Genomic DNA, 22,254 nt, shown 5'->3' with positions numbered 1-22,254 from the left:
CCGAAGCAGGATTCGATTCTGCGACCGTAGCGGTGACGCGGTTCCAGACTGTAGCGGCTAGAACCGCACGGCCACTCCTACCGGTTCCGTAGAAAAAATTAAATTGAAAATTTATGTTCATGACGAGCTGCAGAGCTCTGTGCTGTGGAACAGATTGTGGACAGAGCTGCAGAGTTCTGTGCTGTGGAACAGATTGTGGATAATTCTATCACCGTTTAAAATTTACAATCTTAGTGCAGTATTACTCTAACAAGTGTCTGTTATACGTATTTGTAACAAAGCGAAACCACAACAACAAGTGGCTGCATCCAGCTTGAAAATATGTAAAGCAATATCATTGTTCCATCTGAAGATGAGAGTGTAAACTCTCGAAACGCGTTGTGGATGAAATAAAAAAAGTGGCTGACGCAGATAATTGATTCATTTGAACTTTTATTGCCATTAGCAGTCACAGTTCCGTACAACGACTCAAGGTTAACAACAAAATGGTTCAAATGGCTCTTAGCACTATGGCAGGGGCGGACAAAGGTTCCACGCGGCTCATGAGCGCACAGCGCTGCACGTGTGGTGCTCGCTGAAATTGGGGAAGAGTACGGTGACATATCATACCACAGTGAAGTCCGCTGGCTTAGCCGCGGTAATGTACTCAAAAGATTATTTGAGCTGAGGCAATAGATCAGTTTTTAAAGGACAAAGCAAGGCATGACACCAAGTTAGAAGATCCAGAGTGAGTTGCCGACCTTGCATTTTTAGTGGACATTACTGGACAGATGAATGCATTGAACACAAGATTACAAGGAGAAAATCAGCTAATTTGTGAAATGGCTGAAAAGGTGCAAGCTTTCACTAGCAAGCTTGAGCTGTGGGAACGACAGCTCTCGTCAGGGAACGCAGTGCATTTCCCTACTCTGTCTACTGTGCGAGAACAGAATTGCAAAGAATATGTTTCTGTGCAATAAAAGAGGAATTTCTCAAGCGATTTGGAGATATATCATATTTATCCCAAGTTTTTGAATGGTTCTCGAGACCATTTGCTGTTTCTGTAGATGATATTCATCCCAATTTGCAAATGGAATTAGTAGATCTACAGTGTAATTCTCATCTGAGAGACAAATTCCTTTTGGCAAGACGTGTAACAGACTTTTATCACGACTTTCCACAGCAAGAGTTTCCTCGTCTCCATCGTGAAGCCGCGAAGAGAATGTCAATGTTTGGCTCGACATACGTTTGTGTGAGATTTTTTTCTGTTATGGAAATTAATAAGTCTCGGTTAAGAGCAAACATCAGTGATGAAAATTTACATAACTGTTTGCATTTGTCTGTATGCAGAAATTTTGTTCCAGACATTAAACGCATTGTAAACTTCACCTGTGATAATTTCTTTCAATCACTCCTACTAACCTTATTCCTTCATTCAATAAAGCAAGCTAGGAAAGAAAACGCATTAAAGAGGAAGGAGCGGAGAGAAGGTATGTTGGGGAGGGGAGAGAAGCGGGTGGCCAGATTACCCCTGTGCTCACGCAGAACACCTGTTAACTGCACGCGTGCAAGTGCACCGCACACGCGCAGGATTCCTGCCCGCCCCTGCACTACGGGACTTAACATCTGAGGTCAACAGTTCCCTATACTTAGAACTACTTAAACCTAACTAACCTAAGGACATCACACACATACATGCCTGAGGCAGGATTCGAACCTGCGACCGTAGTAGCCGCGTGGTTCCGGACTGAAGCGCCTAGAAGCGCTCAGCCACAGCGGCCGGCGGTTAATAACAGTAACTGCAAAGGTGCCTGGGTGACACACGTCTACAGATGCCGTCAATAGATGCACGACCGCAGTAAGTGGGCAGTTCACCGAGACGAGCCCAATAAGCGGGATGGCCGGCTGCGAATGGCCGCTTGTGGTGGGTTGGAGGGGCGCGACGCCCCCTCCCGTGCTGCGGAGCTGGTGCTCCGCACCCGCGGCCTGCTGGTCCGCCAAGTCGCCGGCAGCCGCCGCTACAGCTGCAGCCACGCCGCCGCTGACACCGCAGAGCGCACAGTGAGTATCGGCGCCACGGAGTTCGGATGCGCAGAGCGAGAATTCTATCCGCAGCGTCTCCTGCAGCTCAAGTCACGTGATTTTGGGACGGTGCACTATGTCCCGTACAGCACTTAGCGCATTTTGAGTGCTATTACTTCGCTGCTACACAGAGAACATCCTCAGAAGTACCGTGAAACTTTGTGTACGCGTTTTACAAAAATCTTAAGAATTTGATACCAGAAACTGAGGTTGAATTACAGATTTGAAGACCAATAGTATTGTGCTTTTTCGCTACAGATTCCACTTTAATTGTGTGTTTTCGGTAACGGCATAAGAATCGGTAACTAACAATATTTTATTACGTTTTATTTTGCACTTATTCCTATTGTTGTACGTCTGTTCTAATTAATTAGGTTACAATGACACTGCCCGCCGGGTTGGCCGCGCGGTCTAACGCTCGGCTTTCCGGGTGGGAAGGAGCGCCTGGTCCCCGGCACGAATCCGCCCGGCAGCTTTGTGTCGAGGTCCGGTGAACCGGCCAGTCTGTGGATGGTTTTTAGGTGGTTTTCCTACTGCCTCGGCGAATGCGGGCTGGTTGCCCTTATTCCGCGATGTCGGCTATTGCTGCGCAAACAAGTTCTCCACGTACACCTACACCACCATTACTCTACCACGAGAAACATAGCGGTTACACTCGTGTGGCGTGAGATGTTCCCTGGGGCGGGGAGGGGGGGGGAGGAGGGGTTCCACCGGGGCCGAACCGCTCAATAACCCTGGGTTCGGTGTGGGGCGACGGAGGGGTGAAGTATGCTGCGGTAGTCGTTGTGGGGTTGTGGACCATTGCGGTTGTGACGGGGACGGAGCCTCTCCGTCGTTTCTAGGTCCCCGGTTAACATAGAATACAATATAATACAATACAATGACACTGTAGACTGCGGCAGAGTGCCACGACAAAACAACGCGTTTCCAATTCTGAAATTGTTGCAGTAAATATGGTAGGAGATTTTCCACCTGTGTGTCTATTATTATTTTCATTTATTTTTTATCGTTCTGCTTTTTATAGTCAAGTAAAATATAACAGTTTTTCGCCATCTCACCAGAAAAGTAAAACCGTATACTATGCACAAAAAATGCAAGATCAGTCTTCGAATTCTGTAGTAATAAAAGAAGTGACAGACAACAGTATTTTTTTAAGGTCTTCTGTTGCACTGATTCATATTGTCGAATCTGTTATAATTAATTACGTTACAATGACACTGTAAAGGAAACTGTCTCATGCAGAACTAGATACACACAAGGGTTTGAGAACATGCGTAAAATGGAGAAAATTAATCAGACTGTCATGCATAAATTTTACCTACATCTGAGCATACCAGCGAAACGTTTACACTGACTGGCAGTATACTCAAAAACACTTGCAAATTTTTTCAGCACTTATCTCGTAAACACATGGCTATAAAATCGCGGAAATTATCTCTAAAATACAAGACTTAATAGTATCGTATCTCGATATTTTTCAGCATATGATGTGCCTCTTATCAATATGACACAATTATGCATTTGTTGTACATAGCTATAAAAAGTAACTGGTCCTCCTTCCACGCACTTCTTTTTCATCCGTAACAACAATCCTGCACTATAGCTGTTACTAAAACTCAAACGTGCAGAAATGTATACAAAACAGAGTGAATACGCGTAATATTCCAGTTTTGCTCTTACCACAAGTTGTAGACATGCAGCGCTGTCCCAAACTCACACGACTAGCCCAGTTTGATATTGAGGACATGAGTAGTAGACCATGCTCACTCCATAGATATACATATCCTATACATCAGTGCGGCAGCGTGAAAGTGCAGTCGGAAAGTCTTATACGGCAGGGAGATCTCGAGAGGTTGTTCAGCCGAACAATCGTGAAGGGTTATCTTCTTCTGAACACAATGGTCCCTTTTCCACGTGGTGTATGAGAGTGTTATCTTATGCCTCTTCTGCACGAGTGATTTTCTTGTCTCAGACGATCACTAGTGTCAAGTCGGTCTACTGCAGCCCACTTGGTACATTATTCCTGTACTGAGTCTGGCCTGCCACGAGTGAGCACTTCGCGAATACATCATCGCCTGAATTGGTTGTGTTGTTAGGGATATCTGCCATGCAGTTTGGGGCTTGAATTAAAGTGACGGGAATTTAAAGTGGACTCGGGCGGCAGTGAGAATTTGTATCGAGGAGGGAGGCGTGGCAGGGTAATCTGTGCAGGTGTGTGATCTGCTGCGAAAAGGTGGCTTAGTGGCTAACGCACCTGCCTAGTAAGCAGGAACCCGGTTTGATTCCCAGCCTTGGTAGAAATTTTCAGCCGCTACTTCGGTCTATATACGTGAAAGTGAGGTTGTCAGGGACAGAAAGTTGAAATTAAAGGTGTAACAATAATAACAGCTTTATTAACGATCACAGCAAAATTCGTTGTGAAATTCTGCTGAGAACTTAAGGAATAGGGTAAGTGTCGTCCAAACATTTCAAAACATCTACACGGATTTGCTCGAGCAAATACATAACCGTAAACACACAAAACAATGTTTAGAAGGCAGTAAATAGCGTCTTTTTACTTTATCCTTTATATCTTAATTTCTTTCTAAGTGCCAAATAACATCGAAAACTATTTTCTAGTTCAATAGCTCTGATTTTTTGCACTCTACAAACTTCAGGCAAGGTGGTGTAGGGACAAAGTGCGTGCTTGGAAATCGAGAGATTGAGGGATCCAGTCTCCCCGTTGGGGCACGGAAATTTTCAGTATGCATTTACCTCTCAACAATGTCAGGAGTTGTCATGAGCAACATGTATCTCTCATACCACGTGAAATTGGGTAAGGGGGAGAGGTAAGGGAAACTCAACTCCCCGAACTGGCGTCCATCTGGAGGACTTCATTTTCTATCTATTTACGTTATTGTTTATGCACAGTGTAGGCCTCTTTTGTTCGGGTAAAACTTAAATATGTTTGGTTTAGCATATGTGATAGTTCTTTCGGGAGAATATCAGCAAAAACATATCATTTCCTACTGCAACCTTTGCAGTCTGTCATGAAATCATTGAAACAAATATTAATCATACACAAAAGCGCATTTTTTTAATTATAATACGAGGAGGCACGGTAATAATTAGCTAACTTTTGTTGCTAGCTGACGACGTCTCACTCTTCTGTTTCTGCGCATGTGCAGTCTTCAGGAATCCTGAGGATTTAAGAACTGCATTCGGCATTGACCTTAACTACTACTCAATGACATCACTAATCCATTACTGACGTGTTTGACGGTTAACTTACAAGCGGCCACGTGTCACTTATCCAGCACGAGCAGTCTACAGCTACCTCTACACAAATACACCGTAAGCCACCACATAGCGCATGGCAGAGGGTACCTTCTACCGCTACCAGTCATCCCTCTTCTCTTCCACCAACAAATGGAGAGAGGGGAAAGCAACTACCTATATGCCTCCGCGCGAGACCCTGATTTATCTTAAGTTGTCTTCGTGGTCCTCATGCGAAATGTATGTTGACGGCAATCCAATCGTTCTGAAGTCAGCCGCAAGTGTCGCTTGTGTAAATTTTCTCATTAGGGCTTCAAGAAAATAACGCTGTCTTCCCTGCAGGGATTCCCATTGTATTTCACGAAGTATTTCCGTAATAGCCCCGCGTTAACAGAACCTATCGCTTCTGAATTGCTTTGATTTTTTCCTTTAATATGACTTGGTGGCGATTCGAAACATTCTAGCAGTAATCAAGGGTCGGACATGTGTTCTACAGGAGGTCTGCACTTTCCTACAATTCTCCCAATAAACCGAACTTGACAATTCGCTTTCTCTTCAAAGAATCTCAAGTAATCGTTTCATTTCATGTAGCTTTTACAGCGTTACACATAAATATTTAATGGACGAGGCTGTGTCAAGCAGTACACAACTAATACGTGTATTAACATAAAAACATTGTTTGTCGTACTCATCTGCATTAACTTATATTTTTCTACATTTGCAGCAAGCTACCATTCATCAAACAAAATAGAAATTGTGTTTAAGTCATCCTGTATATTGCGTCAGTCATTAACTGGCAACACTTTCAGGTACACTGCAGCCTCATCAGCAAATAGTCGTTTTTGACGAGGAAGTCACAGTTTTTTTTAGTTCGCGTTGAGAGGTGACTCTAATGGATGTGTGTTAAATTGTGGTGTGTTGTTTGTGTTTTGCTATGATGAGACAAGAAGAAGGTGAAATGTGGTCCCAGCAAATAGCCGACTCCTCTCGAACAGCATCAAGGGAGCCGCCGAGGTTCGTCACTACCTGACGTACAGGTCACCATCGCAAACTCATATGCCTTCTTCACCGCATAAGACACAGCATAGGGGCTTGGAATTTATCAAAGACGCTGACCCACTCTCCTCTCCTCTCCTTGCCCGCCAAATTCTCGTGAAGAAAATTTCTTTCCACCGCCGGGTTTGGAACGGGCTATCTTCGATTCGAGCGCCGTAGCTGATGCATGCGTTAGTGATATTGACCACGGAGGCGGATTCTACAGTCACTAATGTCGACTATTCCAACTGTTGGGATGTTTCCGTCTACAATGTCGACGTATTCAAATGGTCCGCCAGATGCATTTAGCAGAGCGACTAGAAGAGAAAGTGAGCCACCTAGTTCACCGGTTCTGCCGCTAGATGTCAGCTGCTCTTCTTGCGATCCACAGAAGTGCGTTACCATGACAGTCTCAGCACACGAACTGACTCGCAGGCCCGGATCTACTAAGAGGGGGGGAGGGGGGGGGGAGGATGCAAACCGGAGTATCTGCTCCGGGGTGCAATATCAGGGGGCGCCAAGTTCATATTCTTGCAGAAAATACCTTGTTTCTCAAAGAGGCTAGCGCACGTTGGTTTGTCGATTATTCACATGATTTTGAAACGCACCACTGTTGGTTATTGAACATTTTTTAATACCTTCTAAGTTTATTTCTGAATGAATCATACGTTGATTTTTTAATGCGTGCATAGCGTACTTGATGGCCCTGCAATTGAATCCCCTCGGAATCCTCGTTGCGTCTAGAAATAAAAAACTTTCCCCGCAAACAATAGGGGACGGGGCTGTACGAGCTGAGCCGAATAAACGCGAACGGGTAATTGCCAATCTCTGTTTGTTTATGTGGTTGATTGGATGTACAAACGATAAAAGTTATTACAATTATTATCAAAATCCATGGATTCAGAATTCCAGAGTGAAAATAAACGATTAACAGAAACAATAGGTAATGGAGATTACATATTGTCTTCTTGGTGTATCGAAGAAAATGAAATTCTGACTGAAAATTTTTCCAGATCACTACACTATTAAGGGCCAGTTGACTGTCCCCGGTTAGCAGCCTCTTAATTTCTATTTTCGGAATAGCGCGGTAAACGCGTTGTACGAATACGTAATAGCGCGTAACCGGAGAATAAACGCAGGATGACTAAACTGCTGATTCTGGCAGGATTAGTGAAGTTACCCGGAGAATAAATTTTGGCAATAGCAGGAATAGTTAAAGAAGGAGTAGGAATGGGACACCACACAAATTACATGGAAGAATATGACGATTCCAAATTTATATAAAAATTGAGTACTACTATTTTCGATCTCATGCTTGAGAAACTAGAGCATATGAATGAAATCTGAAACTGTTTCCTAACATAAAACTTTTTCCATGTAGTAGTCTTAATAGGATTTGATATTGGTACTTCGTGAATTATACACTGTCGTGTTATTTGTGTAAACGAGGTAGATAAAAGTGACTAGTTGTGCCAAAACAGTCTCGCTTACTTCGCGTGTGCTGTAATTGCTGCAAAGTCAGAAAGGCCTATTTCGTTTTATCTAGCAGACAGTGACAAAGTAGACGTAATTAGCTGGAGAAACCACACCAGTCTTGGGTACTATTCGTATTAACAGCTTTTGCAGTATTAGACAACGACATTTTTATTTTTCATTTAGCAAAAAACTTGACGACGTTTTATGGGGTAATAGATTCTTTCGCAGAAAGAAAAGCCCGCCGTGTAAAGCTTCAGCAAGATTAGAGAGAGAGAGAGAGAGAGAGAGAATGCTGGGACCTAAGGATTGAAGAAATGTGTACTGTCTTGCTTGTCTCTTGTCTTTACTTGTTTTATGTATCCTGTATTTAATTTTAAGTCACACGAAAGAGAAAGATATTAGCTAATAGGCAACAAAGAGTGCAAATTTTCTGAAGAGTTCTTCTTCTCACAATCGCACATAATTCCACCTAGAGAGGCGTGGCGCCTTATATCGCTCCTGTGGTGGTGGTGGTTGTTGGGATATTTGTGGGGGACTAAACAGCTAAGGTCCCGTCTAGAACCTTTGTACCGGAAGAATGACTCATGCGTGCACAGCGACAGATGGTCTGAAGCGCTCCCAGTCGAGTGCGTAGTTATAATCTTCATCTTCTATAGGACAGTAGCGGGCACTACTAAACAGAAAGAATTGTAACGTAATAAAGAATTTTGACCACCAGAGTCGAGTAGTGCGCAGAGACTTTCAAGAAACAGGTCAAGAGAAAGTTTATGTGAATTGTTCTGTTTATTTCTTAAAGGTTTTTTGTTTATTATGTTTGTACAGTTTTGTATATGCTTTTAGTAGTGTGAATGAGGTGATGCAGTGTCATTGGGACATTGAAGACTCCCGACCGTTACATCACTTTAACTGATATCGGAAAAATCTTGAAGCATCGGAAGGAATATTTTTCTGACTTCTACACTCCTGGAAATTGAAATAAGAACACCGTGAATTCATTGTCCCAGGAAGGGGAAACTTTATTGACACAATCCTGGGGTCAAATACATCACATGATCACACGGACAGAACCACAGGCACATAGACACAGGCAACAGAGCATGCACAATGTCGACACTAGTACAGTGTATATCCACCTTTCGCAGCAATGCAGGCTGCTATTCTCCCATGGAGGCGATCGTAGAGATGCTGGATGTAGTCCTGTGGAACGGCTTGCCATGCCATTTCCACCTAGCGCATCAGTTGGACCAGCGTTCGTGCTGGACGTGCAGACCGCGTGAGACGACGCTTCATCCAGTCCCAAACATGCTCAATGGGGGACAGATCCGGAGACCTTGCTGGCCAGGGTAGTTGACTTACACCTTTTAGAGCACGTTGGGTGGCACGGGATACATGCGGACGTGCATCGTCCTGTTGGAACAGCAAGTTCCCTTGCCGGTCTAGGAATGGTAGAACGATGGGTTCGATGACGGTTTGGATGTACCGTGCACTATTCAGTGTCCCCTCGACGATCACCAGAGGTGTACGGCCAGTGTAGGAGATCGCTCCCCACACCATGATGCCGGGTGTTGGCCCTGTGTGCCTCGGTCGTATGCAGTCCTGATTGTGGCGCTCACCTGCACGGCGCCAAACACGCATACGACCATTATTGGCACCAAGGCAGAAGCGACTCTCATCGCTGAAGACGACACGTCTCCATTCGTCCCTCCATTCACGCCTGTCGCGACACCACTGAAGGCGGGCTGCACGATGTTGGGGCGTGAGCGGAAGACGGCCTAACGGTGTGCGGGACCGTAGCCCAGCTTCATGGAGACGGTTGCGAATGGTCCTCGCCGATACCCCAGGAGCAACAGTGTCCCTAATTTGCTGGGAAGTGGCGGTGCGGTCCTCTACGGCACTGCGTAGGATCCTACGGCCTTGGCGTGCATCCGTGCGTCGCTGCGGTCCGGTCTCAGGTCGACGGGCACGTGCACCTTCCGCCGACCACTGGCGACAACATCGATGTACTGTGGAGACCTCACGCCCCACGTGTTGAGCAATTCGGCGTTACGTCCACCCAGCCTCCCGCATGCCCACTATACGCCCTCGCTCAAAATCCGTCAACTGCACATACGGTTCACGTCCACGGTGTCGCGGCATGCTACCAGTGTTAAAGACTGCGATGGAGCTCCGTATGCCACGGCAAACTGGCTGACACTGACGGCGGCGGTGCACAAATGCTGCGCAGCTAGCGCCATTCGATGGTCAACACTGCGGTTCCTGGTGTGTCCGCTGTGCCGTGCGTGTGATCATTGCTTGTACAGCCCTCTCGCAGTGTCCGGAGCAAGTATGGTGGGTCTGACACACCGGTGTCAATGTGTTCTTTTTTCCATTTCCAGGAGTGTAAGTCGTCCCACCTATGTTGCTGTGGACTTTTTTTGTTATCTCCCTCAACAGCACCAACAACCATGGCCTGCACTTCCACCCACAATAGGCCTAGGGACTTTATCAAAGCACTCAATAAACTAAGAGGAAGAAAGGCTCCTGGACGTGATAACATCCTTCTGGAATTGGTACAAAATGGAGGTATACCCTTGAAGACAAGACTTTTTACACACACCCTCTTATTTTGAAAAACTCGAGAAATACCTGACGGTTTTGCTACCTTCAAAAAAAAAGGCAATCGTAGTGCATGTGGGAATCACCATGGTATATCGCTATTGTTAACTGCAGATAAAATTATCACAAGGATTCTATTAAAGTGGCTCCAAATTATTTCAGAGAGGATTTTGCCTGAATCTCAGTGAGGTTTATGAACCTTCAGAGGCACAACAGATACGATTTTCTGTGGTACACAACACCAGGAAAACTACAGAGAGCGACGTAAGCCTCTATATTTAGTTTTCTATAACCTGAAAGAAGCTTTTCAGTACCTAGATGTTCCATTTGCAAGGTACTAAGGGTGTAAGACACTTTTGACGTACTGAACGCTACGTGGAATTGGTTCAAGTTCTTCATAATGTCATGTCCGGGTAGGTTCTTCACGGCAGTTCTACATCGAATTCGTTACCAATAATTGAGAGTCTGAAACAAAGTTGTGTGTGCTTGCTCCAACACTCTTTGTACTGTACTAGACCGCCATGCTGTATGAATCATCAGCAAACAACAAAGGCATGGAGATTAAGTTTCGTTTTGATAGAGGTCTCTAAATGGAAAGATTTCGTTCGCAAAGACGTACCGAGGTTAACCGGCGACAGAGCTACTCGCAGACTAAAATGTGCAAATATTTCCTGTCATGTCACAGGTCGAAATGCTTCTTAGGGCAATCATTACAGGAAAGGTGGCGTGACGTGGCGCTCATGCGCGAATGATCCTTTTACGCTGTCTCGATTTAATGTGTGTAATCCATTTTTTTGTTTGTTTGACAGCATTAAGTTATTTTGTAGTCTTGTTTCTGTCATGTTTCTATACCGAAGCGGGAGTGTTAATTTCACAGACTTAGACTAGTAGTTAAGGAAGTGTATGAGAAAAGGCGTAACATTGGCGGGAAAATGTGTCAATAGTAGTAACGAGGAATCACCTTTGTTAAAGACCTCCGGTTAGCTGCGTGCGATTCCATCCGCACAAAACATTCATACCAGAGGTAAAACAGCACTACAGGTACTCTCTGATATTACAGGTATTCGAATCTGGAGCCTTGACTGAGATGTCCAGCAGCATGAATTTTTGGGTCGTTGTGCTCTTTGCTATTTGCGGAAGTACGTGACGCTGAACACGTTGTAATGTTCAGGTCGCTTATAGTACATCGGCGCTGGAGACTTACTGCACAGGTACAGTCTTGTACAGTCACTCTGTAGGTTTCTTTCCTAAGAGGCTGTCATTTGATGTTTCCATCACCGGAAAAGCGTAAATGTTTACAACTGAAGTGCTGCACTGACCTACGCAGCAGAAACAGAACGTATAAGTAAGGTTATTATACATTTATAACTTGACCATAAGAAGGGATCGGTTGGTAGGACATGTTCTGAGGCATCAAGGGATCACCAATTTAGTATTGGAGGGCAGCGTAGAGGGTAAAACTCGTAGAGGGAGACCAAGAGATGACTACACTAAGCAGATTCAGAAGGATGTGGGTTGCAGTGGGTTCTGGGAGATGAAGAAGCTTGCACAGGATAGAGTAGCATGGAGAGCTGCATCAAACCAGTCTGAGGACCGAAGACCACAACAACAACGTTACATTTATCCTGTACATGTCGAACTTCTAGTTGTTAAGGCAATATAAATGCTACAGGATGCTAACCTGAGTACTCTGAAATAAGGAAGTAATTATATAAAACGAATATTTACTTTTTCATTGAAATAAAGAACTTACTAAGCCGTGTGAAATTCCGTACTGTACCATTTTCAGGATTCACCACCAAGTCTGTGAGTCGAGTGGCGGATAGTAAATAACTTACAGCTACGATCGACTGAATACGATCAATTAAAAATGACTTAACGGAAAAGGCGCAGTTCCATTGATGGCGACACTCGATACTGCTGCTCTAACCGTCCCTTCCTCCCTCTTCTGCAGAGAGGTACACTACTGGCCATTAAAATTGCTACACCACGAAGATGACGTGCTACAGGCGCGAAATTTAACCGACAGGAAGAATATACTGTGATATGCAAATGATTAGCTTTTCAGAGCATTCACACAACGTTGGCGCCGGTGGCGACACCTACAACGAGCTGACATGAGGAAAGTTTCCAACCGATTTATCATCCACAAACAGCTGTTGACCGGCGTTGCCTGGTGAAACGTTGTTGTGATACCTCGGGTAAGGAGAAGAAATGCGTACCATCACGTTTCCGACATTGGTAAAGGTAGGATTTTAGCCTATCGCCATTGCGGTTTATCGTATCGCGACATTGCTGCTCACGTTGTCGAGATCCAATGACTGTCAGCAGAATATGGAATCGGTGGGTTCAGGAGTGTAATACGGGATGCTGTTCTGGATCCTAACGGCCTCGTATCACTAGCAGTCGAGATGACAGGCATCTTATCCGCATGGCTGTAACGGATCGTACAGCCACGTCTCGATCCCTGAGTCAACAGATGGGGACCTTTGCAAGACAACAACCATCTGCACGAACAGTTCGACGACGTTTGCAGCAGCATGGACTATCAGCTCGGAGACTATGGCTGCGGTTACCCTTGACGCTGCATCACAGACAGGAGCGCCTGCGATGGTGTACTCAACGACGAACCTGGGAGCACGAATGGCAAAACGTCATTTTTTCGGATGAATCCAGGTTCTGTTTATCATGATGGTTACATTCGTGTGAAGGTATGAGGTGCCATTGGTTACACGTCTCGGTCACCCCTTGTTCGCATTGACGCCGCTTTCATTCGATCCCTGCGAAACCCTACATTTCAGCAGGATAATGAACGGCCGCATTTTGCAGATCCTGTATGGGCCTTTCTGCGTACGTTCTCCAGATCTCTCACCAGTTGAAAACGTCTGGTAAATGGTGGCGAAGCAGCTGGCTCTTCGCAATACGCCAATCACTACTCTTGATAAACTGTGGTAACGTGTTGAAGCTGCATGGGCAGCTGTGCCTGTACACGCCATCCAAGCTCTGTTTGACTCAATGCCCAGGCGCATCAAGACCGTTATTACGGCCAGAGTTGGTTGTTCTGGGTACTGATTTCTCAGGATCTATGCACCGAAATTGTGTGAAAATGTAATTACATGTCAGTTCTAGTACAATATATTTGTCCAATGATTACCCGTTTATTAACTGCATTTCTTCTTGGTGTAGCAATTTTAATTGCCAGTAGTGTATTTGCATATCTGGAAAGATGTTCCTGTCTCTACATCTACGTTCCGCATGCCTCCTTACGGTTTTTGGCGGAGGGTACTCCGTCCACCTGTGACACTTTCCTCATTTCCTGTTCCAGTCGCGAATCATTAGCGGGAAGAACTTGGTGTTCGGCTTCTGCCTGGGCTGGAATCTCTTTCATTTTATCTTCTTGGTCTTTTCACGAGATATACGTAACAGGAAGCAATGCATTGATTTACTCTTCTAAGAACGTGCGTTCCGAGAATCTAATGGTAGACCACGCCGTAATGAGGACGCCTATCTTGCAGCGTCTGGCACTGGAGTAGGCTGAGTATTTTCGTGGCGCTTTCGCGTGTACTAAATGACGCTGTAACGAAACGTGCTGCTCTTCTTTGAATCTTCTCTATTTCTGCCCTTACTAATACGGATCACACACTGACGAGCAATAGTCAAATATTGATCGAACTAGTGTTTCGTAAGCTACTTCCTTTGTTGATCGTCTACATTTTCTGAGGATTCTTCCAATGGATCTCAATCTGGCATCTGCTTTACCCGAGTTTAATTTTGTGTGGACCTTCCACTTCATATCGCACCGTACGCAGACTCCCAGATATTTTATGAAAGTGACTGTTTCTAGTGATCGTTCTGCAGTTGTGTAATCATACAATAAAAGGTCTTTTTGTCTCTGTGTTCGCAATACGTTGAATCTGTTTATGCTACTCCCTACACCAAGTGTCGGTCCTCTGTAAGTATTCCTACTTTTCTCTACAATTTTTTAGCGTCGCGATTTTTCTGTATGGAACAGTATCATCCGCGAAGAGCCTCATGGAACTTAGGACCTTTTCTACTAGGTCGTTTATGCATACTGTGAAAAATAAATGTCCAATAATACTACCCTGGGGTATGCCCGAAGTTACTTTCACGTCTGAAAACTTCTCTCCGTTGAGAATGATAGGCTGTGTTCTGTTCACTAGAAACTCTTCAATCCACTCGCACAGTTAGTCTGATATTCTGTACTCTCGTATTTTGTTCGTTAGGCGAATTGTATAGAATACCTTCCGGAGGTCAAGCAACACAGCATCCACCCGGGCGCCGGTATGTGCTGCTTGCTGTGTCTCTTGGACGAACAGGGCGAGCTGAAAATTTTCGATCTCCTGAAATGTCTACAACAAATCGACGTCTGTTCGATGACCCTTCTTGAAAATGGAAATAACTTGCGGTTTCTCCGAGTCATTTGGAACGCTTCGCCCCTCTAGTGACCTACGGTACCCTGCTGTTACAAGAGGGGCAAATTTTGCTACTCTGTTTGATTGTGAGAGCATCAACAATTGGAATGTACAGCAGATGTTTTAGTCGAGGCGTGCATGATAAATTAGGGAAAGATGGAAGGTTGTAGACAAGTAACAATAGGCAAAAATGAAGCTAATTTCAGTATATTGTCTCAGCAAGGCAAAATAGATGCGAGGCAGCCTTTACATGTGGGAAAACCACCAGTCCACAATGTTGGATTATCAACGGTGATAGCCTATTCTTCAGGGGAAAAAGGTTTTATATGAAGAAGAAGCAAGTGATGAAAGAAAAAGTTCGTTTCAGCCTCTCGAAGGATCTAATTGGGTAAAGGCCGCGTAAGACTGATCTGACAAGTGAGAAAAGAGTGGAGTCAATGGTTGGTCACGAGAGTAAAGAGAGTCGTTGAAATCGGTAGCACATGCGGCAAGCTTACAAAAATTGCTTCGGAGTGCTGTTTGCAGTCGGCTCGCACGGCACGTCACTCGTAGCCTTCTGTCGACGCAACTGAACCGCAACCGCGAATGAACTCGACACGTCTAACTGCAAAGTGATGGAGGTCAGAACGTGCTATACGCTAAGGTGGCGGCAAACCCTTGCACTGGTCTTCACGAACAACTACACTAAACTGGCTCGAATGTGTGTCTCCGCTAGTTTTATTACTCAGCTGGATTATCTCCACCTCTAAAACACAGTGCACGTGGCCGAACTCATAGGGGAAGTTGCGCTGATGTCTCACGCTTTTTCTCTGCGGCGGAGACAGGGTGTCTTTCAAGCTCTTAGGGCGGCTATACCGTCGTGATGTCACCTCGAGAGCCGGCCGCGGTGGTCTCGCGGTTCTAGGCGCTCCAGTCCGGAGCCGCGCTGCTGGTACGGTCGTAGGTTCGAATCCTGCCTCGGGCATGGATGTGTGTGATGTCCTTAGGTTAGTTAGGTTTAAGTAGTTCTAAGTTCTGGGGGACTAATGACCACAGCAGTTGAGTCCCATAGTGCTCAGAGCCATTTGCACAATTTTTTTTTGTCACCTCGAGGGTTCTCTGAAAAAAAAAAAGGATGTTTTTCCTTGACAGTGTGGCCACGGAGAAATTTTAAGCAAATGTCTCCTCTTTTCTTTCTTTCTTTTTTTTGTGAGGGCCCCGCGTCACCTTGAGATTATTTTAGTAACATGCTTGGCGGATGTCACATATTTATTCTGACCTTATCATCCAATCATACAGTTCTTTCGGAGCACATCTGTGGTTCTAGAATCACAAGCAAAATAGATTTAACAGAGGAAATTTGAATACTAAGTTCTCCAGCTCACTTTACATTGTAAGCTACTTACGTAAACCGCTACAGTGGGAGCTATTTCTATTTGTAGGTGTAAGCTACACGTCGTAAACTTATCGATGTTAATGCACTGAATCGAACCATATTAAGTACCGAATTTGCAGCCACACTTGGAAAATATCTGCGGTTAAGCTACCATCAAAAGACAATTTTTTTACAATAAAATTTACAGGGTCGCCACCAACCCAAGCCCTTCATAACATACAAGAATGACTGAACTGGAATTAATTCAAATTTGGAATTCAATGGAAACAAATGAAGTAGCAGGACACACAGTATTATGCTTTACGGCATATTTATTCGTTAATAAAGTACCGAATTTGCAGCCACACTTGGAAAATATCTGCGGTTAAGCTACCAGCAAAAGACAATTTTTTTACAATAAAATTTACAGGGTCGCCACCAGCCCAAGCCCTTCCTAACATACAAGAATGACTGAACTGGAATTAATTCAAATTTGGAATTCAATGGAAACAAATGAAGTAGCAGGACACACAATATTATGCTTTACGGCATATTTATTCGTTAATAAAGATTTTTGAAATAGCGTGCACATCCTATGGGTACACTTAGCTGGTGCCTGAACATGAACTACATTAATCTATTTTCGATAAGTGAAATTTTATTATACAATTTAACTGTTGTGATTAATGGAAAAAGTGAAGAAGGGGAAACTGGAAACATCCTCTCAATCATTTAATCTAGATTCAGACAACAAAGAAAGATCACAGGAATAACCGAACACCTTTACAAACATGCACTGATTTGTAAAGAGGTTTATTTCCGTTGCAAGATTTGGTCAGCGTAAGTGCATGAGATGAGAAGCCGTGCGCCCACGTGCAAAGAACGCAGCTCACCACGTGGTGAATTGGGTCACACATTTATGGTTTCAAAGCAGAATTTGAGTGGAAAGTACAAATACAAGAACAGTTTCTTTTCTTAGGGAACGACTATAAAATGAATTTGTCACTACAACGGAAAACTAAATCACCATGGCAGAAACCTTCCGATGATTCAAGGTACACATGTTCCGTTAAGAATTAAACCATTACAAAAGTTCGGCTTAATTCACGAAAATCCGATGTTTCAACGAATTTATCCCGTGCAAAACAGATTAAATTAGCACTGGAAAAACCTATCGGTATGCAGTAGGAAGCGGAAACGTACATGGTTTACCAAACCCGTAGTACAATACGAACACAAGCATATACTGTCCCCAAGAAACCACAAAAAATAGAAAAAAATAAAACCACTCAAGCAAAACACACAATTAGTCTCACAAAGGCACGAGATATAAGTTCACTAGCTGTTCCTAATCATGTTCAATAATGGATGCTCCATACGACGATGTGAACAAAGACAATTTCCTCCACAACTAATTTTAAACACGATCATGACCTATTATCAACCAATTGTACCACTGTCCGAGCAGAAATTCGTAAGGTTTCAGTTAGGCTGAACGACTTAAATATTCCAACGAATTTAACATAGGTAAATCGCGATTAACCCTACCTCCTACTTTGTCATTAGTACTTGAAGCCTTACTTAGGAGCTGCGAACCGTACTCACCAACAGCCTGGAGAAGAGAGCCTGCTCTGCACAAACTTCCTAACAACTTCTGGCTGAGACGAAAGCGACCAGAGGGATCGTTTCCGCCACCAACCTGACAAACACACAAATCTTGGGACAAAAGGGATGAACCTCGAATGAAACTCTTTGCTCTGGTAAGCAATTCTAAGTTGGTGATCCTATGAACCCTGCCGAACGACAGGCACTCATCTTCTGCTCCCAGCAGACGACAACCAACTAGCTTCCACCACAAAATAAGCCCGAAAAAATACGTAAAACACCCATTCACTCACATTCAACCACACATAAGGTAACATAACGGAGGAGCATGATGAACATGGCTCATGATTTCACGTAGAACATAAAATTAGAATACAATACATTGAAATACTAGTGCAAGGCACCATTTTCTTGCATTTTACGTTGGATATGTAGTGAATTACTTTCGGTTCCACTGCTCAGTCTTTCTGGGAGAGCTAATAAGCAAAATCGCAATTACGCAGTGGATCAAATGAGACGTAACTGAATCATATGAGGCAAACATGTATGAAAAGACTCGACAGAGACGTTTCAACATGCGGGCAGTCGATGCATGATTGCGCTCATTGGACTAGTAAATTCCTCTTCTATCTGAATCTGTGGATGTTATATTAGCCGATTAAATCTGTACTCTTTCTTTGTATGGGAAAGACACAGTGGCTACTACTGCATCTCCACATGCATGGGAGGCATCCTGGAGAAGTTTGTGTTTTGTAACTCACAGGTATTACTGTTGTCTCTCGAACAACGACGCTAGCAATCAGGTTATATTCAGTTTGGCTCAAATGGCTCTGAGCACTATGGGACTTAACATCTGTGGTCATCAGTCCCCTAGAACTTAGAACTGCTTAAACCTAACTAACCTAAGGACATCACACACATCCATGCCCGAGGCAGGATTCGAACCTGCGACCGTAGCAGTCGCGCGGTTCCGGACTGAGCGCCTGAACCGCTAGACCACCGCGGCCGGCCTATATTCAGTTTCTACTGTGGTTTCACACATCAGCAACTTCATGTTTTCACATAAGAAAATATCCGCAGGAGTTAGATAAGCAACAGCAACAGCCATGAGGTAGGAGATGCTTTTCCTATCCAGCTGCGAGGGGTTTGCTGTGCAGGTGCTCATGGCTACTAGTATCGAAAAGGTGTGGTGCACCATCGTCTCGAAACGACATAATAATTCGGGCAGTAAGACCCAATAACTGTGCCTGCAGGCCTCAAGTGAACACCAAATACATGTGCCATCTAAACGGTACTATTACTTGATTTTTTACCAATTGCCATAAAGAGCTGGTAGAGAATCGTTGCTGATGATCAATGGCAAGCATGTAGTATGGATTTTCATAATCCTGACACGGCTACTGTGGCAGAAACATCACCACTGTAGAAGTCTGAAATTGGACACGCAGACTCAACTGGATAATTTGTTCTCAGAACTGAACTATGGGTTGAAAATCATTGCTTATGCCCATGAGAGTGGCAGTGTGTGTAACTGCTGCCCCGCCATAACTCCTCACGTTGCGCGTTTCACTGGCAGCTTGACCACTACTAGTTCGATAAATCTGCTTCCACACGATTCAGCAACTTCACGTGCTACTGAATGAACAGTTGTGCGTCAAGACATTTGGCTAGTTACCTGTGGCTTGAACAACACATTCGCAGGGCCGGTTCGAAACGTTTTTGCACACAAGCGACGCGAAGCCTCAAGCCCCCTCCCCCCACCCCACTCCCCTTTTGCCCCCCCCCCCCTTTCACACATTAGATGCCGTTCCTTGGGTTCTTGTTAAAACCATCAGAAAGAAATCTAGATCTAGTGACTATGGAACTTGTGTGTTTTTACTACTGTTTATGATACGCTCTGTGTCCAAGTTTTGTCCTAGGCGCGTCTGTGGCGCCCCTCTCAGCCTGGAGCTTGGAACCCCAAGGGGCCGCTTCTGTCGCTTCCATCTTAAACCGGCCCCGCTTACTCGTACGGTTCTGTCAACGGCGGTGAATTCCTTCCACCTGTGATGATATTTGTTGCGAAACGTTTCCCTGCACATCCATTCTCCCGGGTGTTTCAAAAAGAAAATCGAGGTTTAAAGACTTTGTAGTATTCATTACATACAACCAGGCCAGCACGCAGGGTGGCCCAGGGGGCCTTGATCCCCCCCTCCTCCCGATATATTTTGGCTCAGACTAGATATAATGCAAATTTTCTACTACTAAAATGCTTTCTTAACATTATTCATTCTTGACTATGACTGAAAGTCCAATGAAAAGAGTTTCAGGTGTTAACGTTGATTATTAAAAACAGCAGAGCAAGATTCATGAAACAATATGACCCTTCACCTCTTGTAAAGCGGAGTAGATGATGAACAGTTTCGTAGCATTACTAAATCTGTATTTACTTAAGGATTTACACGTAGTTGAAAATACACTCCTGGAAATGGAAAAAAGAACATATTGACACCGGTGTGTCAGACCCACCATACTTGCTCCGGACACTGCGAGAGGGCTGTAGAAGCAATGATCACACGCACGGCACAGCGGACACACCAGGAACCGCGGTGTTGGCCGTCGAATAGCGCTACCTGCGCACCATTTGTGCACCGCCGCCGTCAGTGTCAGCCAGTTTGCCGTGGCATACGGAGCTCCATCGCAGTCTTTAACACTGGTAGCATGCCGCGACAGCGTGGACGTGAACCGTATGTGCAGTTGACGGACTTTGAGCGAGGGCGTATAGTGGGCATGCGGGAGGCCGGGTGGACGTACCGCCGAATTGCTCAACACGTGGGGCGTGAGGTCTCCACAGTACATCGATGTTGTCGCCAGTGGTCGGCGGAAGGTGCACGTGCCCGTCGACCTGAGACCGGACCGCAGCGACGCACGGATGCACGCCAAGACCGTAGGATCCTACGCAGTGCCGTAGGGGACCGCACCGCCACTTCCCAGCAAATTAGGGACACTGTTGCTCCTGGGGTATCGGCGAGGACCATTCGCAACCGTCTCCATGAAGCTGGGCTACGGTCCCGCACACCGTTAGGCCGTCTTCCGCTCACGCCCCAACATCGTGCAGCCCGCCTCCAGTGGTGTCGCGACAGGCGTGAATGGAGGGACGAATGGAGACTGTCGCCTTAGCGATGAGAGTCGCTTCTGCCTTATTGCCAATGACGGCCGTATGCGTGTTTGGCGCCGTGCAGGTGAGCGCCACAATCAGGACTGCATACGACCGAGGCACACAGGGCCAACACCCGGCATCATGGTGTGAGGAGCGATCTCCTACACTGGCCGTACACCTCTGGTGATCGTCGAGGGGACACTGAATAGTGCACGGTACATCCAAACCGTCATCGAACCCATCGTTCTACCATTCCTAGACCGGCAAGGGAACTTTCTGTTCCAACAGGTCAATGCACGTCCACATGTATCCCGTGCCACCCAACGTGCTTTAGAAGATGTAAGTCAACTACCCTGTCCAGCAAGATCTCCGGATCTGTCCCCCATTGAGCATGTTTGGGATTGGATGAAGCGTCGTCTCACGCGGTCTGCACGTCCAGCACGAACGCTGGTCCAACTGAGGCGCCAGGTGGAAATGGCATGGCAAGCCGTTCCACAGGACTACATCCAGCATCTCTACGATCGTCTCCATGGGAGAATAGCAGCCTGCATTGCTGCGAAAGGTGGATATACACTGTACTAGTGCCGACATTGTGCATGCTCTGTTGCCTGTGTCTATGTACCTGTGGTTCTGTCAGTGTGATCATGTGATGTATCTGACCCCAGGAATGTGCCAATAAAGTTTCCCCTTCCTGGGACAATGAATTCACGGTGTTCTTATTTCAATTTCCAGGAGTGTAGCTCACCCAAAGACAGGGTTGAGCTAATGAGCTTCCTTTGTCTCCAGTCTCAGTGCCACACTTAGCCATACAAGGAAAGGTGCAACATGGCTTCGTTTGGGCTGTTTCGGAACAGAAGAGAATAAATTCAAGGCTAGTATCTTTCTTGGAAAACCTGTGTAAAGTGATTAGGTGCCTCACATAGAAAAAAAATAGCAAATCAGTTTCACTTTATAATCTCCTGTTAGTCTTCGAATTTTTGGGATATTTGGTTTTCCACTGAAGAATAAATCTCATAAACTACGCAGTAGAAATTAACTGCGAAGAAACCATGCGTTACATAGTCACATGGTTTATCGATGAAAGAAGGAAGTACAAAAATGTTCAGGGAAATTCAGGAATATGGATAATGTGAAGAAATCGAAAAAGAAGGGAGGAATAACTCAGGATATAGAAATGTCGAAACAGCCTTCGGTGAAGTTAAAAGCAAGGCTAGTATCATTAATAGTGTACTGCGAACTCTATTTTAAATGCAGTGGAGAGTGCGGGTAGGTGGAAAGAGTACACTGAAGGCCTCTATGAG

The 22,254-nt window shown here is 45.1% G+C and overlaps 1 protein-coding gene across 1 annotated transcript in view; it reads left to right on the top strand.

Annotated features, from left to right (window-relative positions):
- The first annotated feature begins 1,963 nt into the window (after positions 1-1,963).
- Positions 1,964-22,254, top strand: part of LOC126281248 (probable cytochrome P450 301a1, mitochondrial) — a 232,663-nt gene continuing 212,372 nt past the window's right edge. The window contains exon 1 of the mRNA XM_049980042.1: positions 1,964-2,040. The gene's annotated coding sequence lies outside the window, so the exon portion shown is untranslated. The remainder of the gene's footprint in view (positions 2,041-22,254) is intronic.

This window comes from Schistocerca gregaria, chromosome 7, assembly GCF_023897955.1.
Source record: "Schistocerca gregaria isolate iqSchGreg1 chromosome 7, iqSchGreg1.2, whole genome shotgun sequence".
Classification (NCBI taxonomy): Eukaryota; Metazoa; Arthropoda; class Insecta; order Orthoptera; family Acrididae; genus Schistocerca; species Schistocerca gregaria.
The sequence above is the reverse complement of the archived record's forward strand: the minus strand, read 5'-3'. Positions and strand labels throughout refer to the sequence as shown.